At 49.7% G+C, this 12,300-nt stretch overlaps 1 pseudogene; it reads left to right on the top strand.

Moving 5' to 3' along the window:
• Positions 1–10,491: 10,491 nt before the first annotated feature.
• LOC123184936 (myb-related protein Hv33-like) lies at positions 10,492–11,920 on the top strand (annotated as a pseudogene).
• Positions 11,921–12,300: the final 380 nt, after the last annotated feature.

The following is a 12,300-nucleotide window of genomic DNA, read 5'->3' as shown; positions in this document are numbered from 1 at the left end:
GACACCTTCTTCTTGTCCTTGATCCTTCCTTTTTACTTATTGATCAACTTCAACTTGGTTTCACCCAAGTTTCTATCCCATCCAAACTTCTCTTTTCTTCTTTATTCCATTTTTTTCTTGTGGCACTTTCCCTGTTCGAAAAAATGTTCAACCTATCCCTATAAATCCTAAATGATGCCTACACCCTCTCTGTAACTTCTTATCTCAATTGAAATTGTTTTGGTTAGGGTTTAAAATGGTTCAAGTTGGAATTTAATTCAAACTTGAATTATTTTTACTCCCTTTAAAAATCTCCAAACCAATTTTGTTAAATAGAGCACATTTTCAGGATCGTCAGAATATTTTTATATTTCTCTAGTTCATCTCCTTTTTTCCCTGCTCTTCCCTTTTGTATTTCTGCCTGTAGTAATGGAAAAAGATTTTAGAGAAGGGAATAGAGGAGAGGAGAGAATAAGAGCTAGCCCGCTGGCCTCCTGGGCCTCCCAACCTCCCATGCCGGCCACCTGAGGCCATCCATTCCCGCAGCCCAAGCCCCCTTCTAACCCTAGGCCCACCTAACCCACTAATCTAGCCCCAATCCGATCGATCCCCTCCTCCTTGTCTCCCTGCTCGCGCCGCCAGGAGAGAGCGCCCGCGCCCGTTGCCCTCAGCGCCCGATCCGTTCTCTCCCATCTCTCCCTCCTCTCGCTCTCCTCGCAACGCACCAGAGGAGGATCCCCGCGCCCGATTCCCCAGTCCCTCGTCCGGATCCGTCAAGCCCCGCCGCCTCCTACTGTTTTCTTCCCTCGCCGGAGCTGCGTCAAGTCTTGTCGCTGCCCTGCTTCCTCGTCCTCGCCATCGCTTCCCTACACCTCTAGGCGCCGCCCCTGCAGCCCTCTCCATCGAGCAGGATCAGGAGCGCCATGAGGACGCCCGCCTCGACCGCGCCTGGGCTGCTTCTTCGCCCTCGCTGCTCGCCTGCGGGCCACAAGGCCTGATGCCGGCCTCGCCGGAGCACGCTGCCAGCAGCAGGTCGCCGCCGAGCCATCTTGCCAGACACCCGTGCCGGAGACCTACTCGTCGCCTCCCTGCGACCTCCTTCTCGTCGCCTGCATCGGTCCCCGCTGCTTCTCCGGGGTATGGAGCCATGGACGCCACCTATTCGTCTTGTCCTCCGCGTGCGTGCTTGCCGTCGCCATCCGTTGACCTCCCGAGGCAGAGTCGTGCAAGTCCCTCGATGCCCTTTCAGTTCATCAAATCGCCAAGTTCAGTGGGGCGCCAAGTTCCTCTCCGATGTGTGTAGGACTACCGTTCCCTGGATTCGTCAAGTACCATGTCCATCTCGTTCCGTTTCATCACCGTCAAGGCCGAGAGGACGCCAAGTACCAGGACGACGAGGACCGTCAAGTTCGTCTTCCGCCGTCTTCGAAATCGTGAAGTACCACTATGAGATGTGCAACTACTTCCACGACGAAACGAGAACAACTACCGCCGTTGAAGGTCGTCAAGTGAACATTTAGCGACGAAGTGTACGACCTACTCCGTGAACGTGTACCACTACGCCCTGAGGCATCGGATCCGGCAAGTCCAACAACGACTATGCTCAACTACCCACCACCCCGAACGTCTACGAAAACGTGTCCCGCTACCCCCGCCCGAACGTCTTCAGAACATGTACCGTCAATCCTCGAAGACCCGTGGACGGCAAGTTCCTTGTTGACCCCGAACACCTACGGAGTGTGAACATCTACGAAGGGAGAACGACTACTTCCACTACAGCCATCGCGAGAACGTCTACTTCCCTCTATGAACTTGATCCGTTTCGATAATGCACGCGTCGAAAGTTATAACCCCGAGACGACGCCCGTGAATGAATCAATGCATGTTGTATGAGATGCACCCTTGTTCGCCTCGAGTCCGAACTGTCGGTGCACGTTGCCCCTCTTTTGCCTTGCCACCGACATGTGGGACACCCGGTATCCGGGATCTCTCCCCGTCACTCTTGCACGTTTCGCGCACCCACACTTGTTCCTTTGCACTAGCATCTCATTTGAGTTGCCAGATCTCCGGAATGTTGCCATGGCATCATTACCGTTTTGTCATCGTGGCACCCCTTTCTTTCTACCACGGTGACAAATACTTCATAAAATGCTCTTATCAACATTTTCATAATTATTGCATAAAACTTGCACATGTCATTCGCATCATGATAATAACATTTAAATGTTTAAAAATTGTTGTTGCACCAAATTGATAAATGCATATGGGGATTTACCGGAATTGTTGTTTGTTGTTCCGGCCTCATTTAAACTTGCCTAGTTAGGTTGTTTTCATATGCTTCACCCCCTTGCCATGTTAATCAACATTTAATATTGTTGGGTACATAAACGAGATCGAACTAAATAACTTGAATGTGGTGTTTCGTCAATATGCAACTCGTTGCATATTGAGCTCCACTTAATTTGTAGGATTGTTTGTGCACTTTGCCATGCCATGTATCATTAAACCATACATGCATCATACTTGGTTGTGCATCATGTCATGTTGTGTGATGGTTGTTTACTATGTTGTTTGCTTCTTTCCGGTGTTGCTTCTTCGGGTTAGTCCCGATAACGTCGCATTTGTGAGAATTCGTTCGACTCCGTTCGTTTGTCTTCTTCATGGACTCGTTCTTCTTCCTTGCGAGATCTCAGGCAAGATGACCATACCCTCGAAATCACTTCTATCTTTATTTGCTAGTTGCTCGCTCTATTGCTATGCCTATGTCGCGATACCTACCACTTGCTATATCATGCCTCCCATATTGTCATGCCAAGCCTCTAACCCACCCTGTCCTAGCAAACCGTTGTTTGGCTATGTTACCGCTTTGCTCAGCCCCTCTTATAGCGTTGTTAGTTGTAGGTGAAGATGAAGTTGGTTCCATGTTGGAACATGGATATTTTGTTGGGATATCACAATATTTCTTATTTAATTAATGCATCTATATACTTGGTAAAGGGTGGAAGGCTCGGCCTTATGCCTGGTGTTTTGTTCCACTCTTGCCGCCCTAGTTTCCGTCATATCGGTGTTATGTTCCTTGATTTTGCGTTACTTACGCGGTTGGGTTATAATGGGAACCCCTTGACAGTTCGCCTTGAATAAAACTCCTCCAGCAAGGCCCAACCTTGGTTTTACCATTTGCCACCTAAGCCTTTTCCCTTGGGTTCTGCAGACTCAAGGGTCATCTTTATTTTAAACCCCCCTGGGCCAGTGCTCCTCTGAGTGTTGGTCCGAACCGAGTAGACTGCGGGGCCACCTCGGGACAACTTGAGGGTTGGTTTTACTCGTAGGATGTCTCATCTGAGTGTGCGCTGAGAACGAGATATGTGCAGCTCCTATCGAGATTTCTCGGCACATTCGGGCGGCTTTGCTGGTCTTGTTTTACCATTGTCGAAATGTCTTGTAACCGGGATTCCGAGTCTGACCGGTCGTCCTGGGAGAAGGAATATCCTTCGTTGACCGTGAGAGCTTGTGATGGGCTAAGTTGGGACACCCCTGCAGGGTTTTGAACTTTCGAAAGCCGTGCCCACGGTTATGGGAAGATGGGAATTTGTTAATGTCCGGTTGTAGATAACTTGAAACTTAACTTAATTAAAATGCATCAACCGCGTGTGTAGCCGTGATGGTCTCTTTCCGGCGGAGTCCGGGAAGTGAACACGGTGTTGGAGTTATGCTTGAGCGTAAGTAGTTTCAGGATCATTTCTTGATCATTTATAGTACATGACCGTGCTTTGCCTTCTCTCCTCGCTCTCTTTTGCGTATGTTAGCCACCATATATATGCTAGTGCTTGCTGCAGCTCCACCCCGTACCTTTTCCCTACCCATAAGCTTAAATAGTCTTCACCGCGAGGGTGTGAGATTGCTGAGTCCCCGTGACTCATAGTTTACTTCCAAAACTAGTTGCAGGTGCCGATGATACCATGCAGGCGACGCAAACGAGCTCAAGGAGGAGCTCGATGAAGATCGTGTGCGTTGAGTTGTTTCGTTTCCAGTTGATCAGTAGTGGAGCCCAGTCGGGGCGACCGGGGACTTGTAGCATTAGGGGTAGTCTTCTTTTATTTTGGTTCCGTAGTCGGACCTTGATTGTATAGTAATGCTATTTTCATGTATTGTGTGAAGTGGCGTTTGTAAGCCAACCCTGTATCTCTTTCTTATTCAGTACATGGGATGTGTAAAGATTACCCCTCTTGCGACATTGCCTTCAATGCGGTTATGCCTCGAAGTCATACTCTGACACGTGGGAGATATAGCCGCATCGAGGGTGTTACAGGTAGTACAAAGATAACTACAAAGGAACAATGCAATGTCATCTTGTATATTTCGTTCATGTTTTCATGCATCATTATGGTGGGATTCAAGTCCTGAAATCACCACTCAGGGACCCATTTCAATCCTTATGTGTTTGGTGCCATATCCATGCTTGATCATGGTTCAGAGTTTGTCCCTCTTGTCCATGCTAAGTTCCCCATTTCTGAATAATACAAACTAGTCTAATTTAGGCATCATCGTATTCTCATTAGCTACTAAAAAGATCTTAGAAATAACAGTACATGATATTTGAGTTGACGTGCGCAAACTCTATTGGTCGGTCCTTGTATGTCAGGAACTTGAGTAGTTGTAGCTGCGAGGCTGTGGGTGTTACAGTAGTAGAGATGCGTCCACATCAATTCTAGAAAGCACAGAGTGATAGAGACACGGAGATGAAGGTGAGAGCAACCTTCAATCGAGCCAATGACATGGTCGATCGTAGCCTTAACGGTCCAAGTGAGACGCCACCGACCCAAAGCCAATGATGATGCAGTCGGCCACGACGATGATGACACATGCAACACGAGGATGTGGATCAACATCCGACGAGGTTAGCTCATAGTTTGATTTAGGGTTAGGGTTTGGTGGTGGAGGACGCATTGGGCGTTGGTTGTAGAGAAGATAGGACACCTCTTTCCCAACTATGTCCATGCCCTCCGTCCCAAGACCACACCAGAAGGATGGTCGGGGTGACAATGAAGTGAACCGGTAATGGAGGCAAGCGGCACAACAATCACTCCAGTCACAAACGTTTAAAGATGATAACTGGGAAACTGCCTGCTAGCGAGTTGTCCATGAGGTTATCCAACTGCAATGGAGGTAGATCGACGAATATGAAGGCAAATCCAATGACAGTGAAACCACCAAAGGTAGAGAGGCCACCAAACATGGCCATATTCGACAGTGAAGTGCATGCTCTCACAACCGACCTTGTGGGAGTTGTGAGAGTAAAGGGTATGTTACGATTGCTACTAAATTATATCCTACTAATTTGTTGTTTTGGTCGTGGCCAAAATGTTGGTTCTTGTTTGGATGACTGTCAACTTTTAAACATGCCAAAACTCCTTTTGGCAACTCTATTACATTCTTTTAAATAATGTCGACCTCATGAGCAAACAAAATCTTGATAGGTTAAATTTGGGTACAAACCAAATATAATCACACCCTAAAAACTCCCACAAGTGCAATGTCGAAACATCAAAGCTCCTATACCGTATAGTGTTCCATTTTTTTGAACATAGTATAATTGCATATGCTTACTCATAATATTTTACTCTTATGAATGCACACACACACATCCTATCCTTATGACCATAGGAGTTTCGTAGTCGGTAGAAACGTCTCCTTACAGTGAACGATTATCATTGAAAAATCTGAAATAAATCTAAAAAAAATGTGAGCATCAGCGACAAGTTTATCCCTTGAATCCCGGTAGGCTGGTTCCACAACAAGAACATAGTAAAGTTACCTGATGGAACAAACCACTGTTTAATTTCGTAGCCAACTGATTGAACTTCCCGGAATATACTACTGGAGAGTCTTTTTTGATTAGTCCCTGGGATTAGAAAAAAGTCCTAGGACTTCTGAACCAGACACCACCTGAAGACGAATAGGCTGAAAGTTTTCTCGAAAAAAAAAGAACGAGCTCACTGTTCCTGTTCATTTACTTTTGGAGACACAGACAACACACAATTCCGTCCGGGCGCGGCAAGCCTCCCAGCCCAGTTATCTGAAATTGTCATGTCCCAACTATTATATATTATGAGTATCAGGTATCAACACGTGGATGGTATCTCGGATATACTCCCTCCATTCCAAATTATTTGTCTTGAATTTGTTTAGATACGGATGTATCTAGACTCATTTTAATGCTAGATTCCTCCGTATCTAGATAAATCTAAGACAAGTAATTTGGAACGGAGGAAGTATTTGCATACAAGAAGATAATAGCATGAACATATCTGCACGTATCAAAGGTATTTTCCTTGAGTCGCGGCGTACAGTATGGCTGGTACTCTTGTGCAGTTGGTGCGTACTACGTGGAGGGGCGACATGTGTACGCGCGGTTTAATGCATGCACATGTAGCTGCAGGATTTCAAGCTACCGGTCCCCGGGGATTTCTATACAGTCGCCTCATCAATCGATCGTGCTGCGGTTTCGAACGTGGAATAGTAGTTTAGTTTGCACACACATGCATAATGACCAAGGGAATAATCAATTACGCATTTCAGAATGATATTTTTGAGAATTCGCGGGAAGCATCTCGGATTGAATTGCTTGCGATCGTGTGTTTTTCGCGCAACAGAGCGCCTACCAGTATGTCGCACACCCTCCCTCCATCGTCACACCACTTTCTCTAGTCTCCACTACTATGTATGCTTATATTTACACATGCTACATGTAAGTTAATTAAATAATAATACATAAAAAATCAAAAATTCTATATGAAAACACAAAAACAATATAATATAACTATGCCGACGTCAAAGCCGTCGGCATAGCTGCGTCCAGGGGGCAGATGGTTGGCGCGCCGCGGATGGATGATGTGGCGTATATGCCGACCATCAGCATACATGTTGGTCGGTGCGCTTCGGATCGATGGCGTGACGTGCGTATCTATGCCGACGGCCGCCCGTCTCTATCGTCGGCATAGTCTGAACGTCGTTAGTCATCCGTCACGAGGGGGGTTGCCGGGCCCACGACTATGCCGACGGTCCATGTATGCCGAAGGCGGCTGTAGGCGTACGCGCAGGTAGGCCGACGGTGCTTCTGTGCCGACGGGGGCCGTCGGCATAGATCAGGATAGCCCGACGGCCTGGACTTGGCTGTCGGCATAGCACGGAGTAGGCTGACGGGGGCCGTCGGCATATATTCGGCCGTCGGGGTAGTGCCATGTTCCGGTAGTGACTGCCCTGCTAAGTTAGTCGACGCTATATATTAAATCATACAACTAGCTGTCGTCGTGTCAACGTCACAGCTCGGCCTCCTCCGTGCCAGAGGCGACCCTGTAGATTTACCCCGTCCGCCGGCCCGTTGTTCGGCGCCACCGAACGTCAAACGTTCCACAGCAAATCCGCTGGCTCCCTGCCAATCTCCCTCTAGATCCATGAACCACGAAAAATATCACCCCCAGCTTGGTCCTAGCACATGCTGTGATTTCGCCCCCTCCCTCCTCCCCTCAACCCTAAATCCAAAGCGTGACCTCTTCGGCGAGCTTAGGTGTCGACCGGCTCATCCCATCTCCGCTGTCCATTCCGCTCCAGTATGTGGACTCCGCTTCACGTCTCATTCCAAGTTTCCAACGAAGAAGAAGGTGCAGACAGGGCGAGTGCGACAAGTTGACGGCGGCTGACGCAAATGGCGCCGGGCCGTTCGTACGTAGCGTGAACCCAACATTTCATGCAAGCAGGCGTGAGCACCACAGTGAACCCTGTCGGTGTGTAGCGTGTAGGGGCACGTGTGCTATAAACACTCTTTGTCACGCGGTCACTATTCGCTGGCGACCGGCTCTCTGCCAGGGAGAATGATCTACCCGACGATCTGCTCCATATAAAAACCCTAGGTCGCTGTGGCCAAAGCAGGGATCGCGCGCGCGCGCACACACACATTAGAGTAGGCTAACAGGATTGCTTCATATAGGCCAGGTAGCTAGGAAAAGCGAACGTTAATGGTATGTGGTTATCATTGCCGCGCCCTGTTATCCACACATGATTTGCTGTAGTGTTGATCCCCAGATTAAATCTCTCGTGTCACAGGGGCCATTTGGCCTTTTCTTACAGCTCCTACTTTCTTTGAACCCAATCTTCACCCTAATTATAGGATCACTTGCTACAGCCTACAGGTAGCCTCCGTACGCATCAGCCTACAGGTAACCAGTAGTACTACCTGCGTATGCTGAAATACATGTCGGCTTCAGTATGACTAACCCATTTCCAATTTGATTGCTTATAATCTCTAAAACATGCAATTTTAAATAAGCATAGATAACCACGTAACACATGTGGTAAGTAATCTAAACAACTAAAAAAAATAAACATAGATACGTATATTTCATGACGGATTTAGTGGTACCTATCTACCAATTCGACACTACCGATGGATGTTGGTGATTCTTTTCACATCTGTACGTAGACAAACTTAATAAAAAAATATTGATTGAGGCACATGTAGTCTAGTGTGACATGTATATCGACAGGAGTTGAAGGGGTTATGCACGTAAGCGTTGCATGACCTACAGAAATATTTTGACGGCGTCAATAAATGTTTGCGATTCTTTCTGTGTGCAATTTAAAAATGTTTACTTGACCGCGACATTATTGTAAAATGACACATCTATATTGAAGGAATTGAAGGGGCTACGTACGTAACTGTTGTGGTTGATATGCGTGGTGGAATAGAATAGATGCATTACACGATTAGAGACGATGGATAGGACATGTCTGTTGCCTTGCCCGTGCTAGCTTATCAATTGCTTGCTTTTCAGATAACTTGGAGTTATTTACCCAAAACCATCACATTATGGGCTAGGGTAACAGATCAGTACCACATTTGAGGCAGGGCACAAAAACTCACCAACAATGGGGCTAATCTGTAACGCGGAGCACCGACGCTGCGTTTTAGCCCAGAAAACAGCGAATCCGACAGGTGGGTCTTGCCTGTCGGGCTGACGTGGCAAATACCAAGCACACAGAAATACTTTGACTAGCTGAGGTGGCAGATGAGCTGTGGGCCCCGCCTGTCATTGACTACATGGTCATCTTCATCCCATCTCTATTTCTATGGAGCATTGTGTCGAGCAGCTTGTGCGCGGCGAGCCATCTCTGCCGATGCAAGTCGAGAGCTCCATGGGCAAGGCGAAGGGGAAGCAGCGGCAGGACGAGTACTACCACCTCGCCAAGGAGCAGGGCTACCGGAGCCGCGCGGCCTTCAAGCTGCAGCAGCTCGACGATCGCTTCCGGTTCCTCCCGTCGGCGCGCGCCGTGCTCGACCTCTGCGCGGCGCCGGGGGGCTGGATGCAGGTGGCCGTCGCACGTGCCCCCGCCGGCGCCTTTGTCGTCGGCGTCGACCTCGTGCCCATCCGCCCTGTCCGTGGCGCGCGCCGTGCTCGACCTCTGCGCGGCGCCGGGGGCCTAGAGCACGCACGCACACAATCACAGAGAACTCCGGCGCCAGAAGAGAGGAGAGAGAGAGGAGAAAGAGACTAGTCAACCTGCCCACGTGGATTTTTTTTGCCACATCATCCTGACAGGCAAGCCCCGCCTGTCGATTTCGCTATTTTCTGGGCTAAAACGCAGCGTCAGTGCTCCGCGTTACAGATTAGCCCTATTGTTGGTGGTTTTTTGTGCTTTGCCTCAAATGTGGTACTGATCTGTTACCCTAGTCCATAATGTGTGATGATTTTGGGTAAATAAGTCGATAACTTGCAGCACCAAGAAGTGATCCTAGCGCAAAATGAGTGCCATCCAAAGTCCCACGGGGCCGGCTAGGGCTAGGGTGCATGCAATGCAATGCATGCAGCATCTATCTGTGTGGTGGTAGTGGAGGATGCAAAGGTGTCAAGGTGAAAAACGATTAAAGCGAGGGAAAGATGCGGAAAAGCACTGCAGCTGGGTGGACAGTTACGAGACCAAATCTCTTTGTCTAATCAGCCCACACACACGACTAAGGTTTTAAATTTCGAACCTTATCAAAATATGCAAAATTTCGGAAAATTGGTATATTTCGGACATTACTTCGGATTTTGAGATTTTAAATTTTACTTAATTTTAATGAATTTTAACATAATTTAAATTTATTTTGAAATCAGTTTAAATCTGCTTTGAAATTTTGGCTTTAAAAATATTTTAGACCCTACTGAAATATGCGAAATTTCAGAGATTTCACTGAAATTTCGTTGCAATTTTCAACCCTGCACTCGGGCCAAAGATTTCACGACCAACGTATCTGCTCCGTCGGATGCGCAAAGGTGGATTCACTAGCGCTGAAAAGATGAGAGAGTATCCCCGCAAAAAAAAGAAAAAAAAAGATGACAGCGTACGCCGGCAGTAGTCTCAAGGGCGAGGCAAGCGCTACGCCATGAGAGCGACCTCCCACCTTCCGCCTTGTGGCCCCTTTTATGCTCTGGCTGGCCTCGCTTTGTCTTCCCTATATCACTCCGTCGGTCGTTCCTTCGTCTGTCATTACCGCCTCCGTCGGTCGTTCCTTCCTCTGTCATTGCCGCCATCGACGGCCGCCGCCTTCGGCTCGCGACGGCCGGCTAGCAAAGCTGCACGGCCGGCAACGCCATTGAGCTTGAGTCTGCGTCGTCTCAGTCAGTCGGCGGCATGTCGAAGCGGCCGGGCGCGACCAAGAAGAGGCTGAAGCGCGGCCTCTGGTCGCCGGAGGACGACGAGAAGCTCATGAACCACGTTGCCCAGTACGGCTACGGCTGCTGGAGCTCTATCGCCAAGATTGCAGGTACCGTACCAACCTATAGCCGCATCCCTAGTTCACTACGGCCACTCTAGTATTTTATATCTAAATTAGAGACGGTTTCCTTTTATATGATGCAATTAATTGACAATGTTTTTTGTGTGGAGAACTAGTTAGAGTAGCAGTTTTGAACGGCCAAATGGATGAAATTAATCGTGTTTTAATCAATTTAGGCCTTGAGAGGTGCGGGAAGAGCTGCAGGCTGAGGTGGATGCACTACCTGACGCCGGACCGAGGGGGGCCCTTCTCGCAGGGGGAGGAGGACCTCATCATCCACCTCCACTCCATCCGGGGCAACAAGTGGTCTCAGATCGCCGCGCAGCTGCCCGGGCGCACCGACAACGAGGTCAAGAACTTCTGGAACACCATCATCAAGAAGAAGCTCCGCCAGCGCCGCATCGACCCTGCCATCCACAAGCCGCTCGCTCACGCCGGCGCTGCCGCTGCCGCCACGCCCGTCACCCGCACTGCCGTATTCAGCGAGGCCGAGCTGATACTGTCGTCGCCCGTGGGGACGCAGCCCATGCCGCCCCTGGTATCGGCGGAGAGCTACGTGTACAGCCGGGGCAGCATGGACGGCGCTGGCGGTGCGCACGCCGCGTTGGGCGGGTGCAGCGATGACGGCTCCCTGTCGTCGCTGTCGGGGTACAACAACAACCAGAAGGCGGACTTCCCCGGGTACCTGGACGCGGACGCGCTGCACGGCGCGGTGATCCCGTCGGTGTGGAGCTCCAGAACGCTGAACTGGTGGCGGGCGTGAGCCCGGGCGGCGCGGTCAACACCAACGCCACCACGGACGAGCTGTGCTGCAACAACAACGACCCGGGCAACAGAGGCAGCGGGTTCGAGTCGTCGACGACGCAGAGCAGCAGCCACCACCACCTGCCAGATCAATGAGGACAGGCATCAAGCATGACACCGTCTTAACGCGAGAAGAACCCTAGGACCACCTTCTTTATCAGGCAGATCGGCAGGCCCTCACGCGGGCACCGCTGGCTTCTCATCTGTAAACAGAGATCTCCACTAGTAGAAAAGGGGCTTTCATTCGGGTCTGGTCAGCCCATTGAGCCCTGCTCGAGTGCTCCCCCCTAACCTAATTTCGGAGGGGTATTTTTGTCCCCGCAAATTTGTTTTTTTCCTGGCCCGCCGCAACCTAGATCCAAGTCCTGTCTAGCCCTCTATAACCCAGAACGTATGCGTACAGTACCCTGGTCCAAAAAAAAAACATCACACGACCCACGTCCACGTAAGACCTGCCGAATCCAATCATTCACGCGAGCAGCTCCATCAATCTCACGAGCATTGACGCAGCTCCATAAGTCACGTAGTAGATCTCCAGCGGTAGCTATCTCGTCGCCGGCGATCTCGTCAGACAGCGAGCGCGACAACGTCGTGAATCTCCAACGAGCGCGCACAGGTACCGCATCCCGCGCCCCCCCCCTCTAGTCTCGCTCGCGGCAACATCGAACAAACTGCCGCTGCCAGTGGTAGTGGTTAACCTA

The sequence above is a fragment of the Triticum aestivum genome, chromosome 2A (genome assembly GCF_018294505.1).
Source record: "Triticum aestivum cultivar Chinese Spring chromosome 2A, IWGSC CS RefSeq v2.1, whole genome shotgun sequence".
NCBI classification, from domain to species: Eukaryota; Viridiplantae; Streptophyta; class Magnoliopsida; order Poales; family Poaceae; genus Triticum; species Triticum aestivum.
The sequence above is the reverse complement of the archived record's forward strand: the minus strand, read 5'-3'. Positions and strand labels throughout refer to the sequence as shown.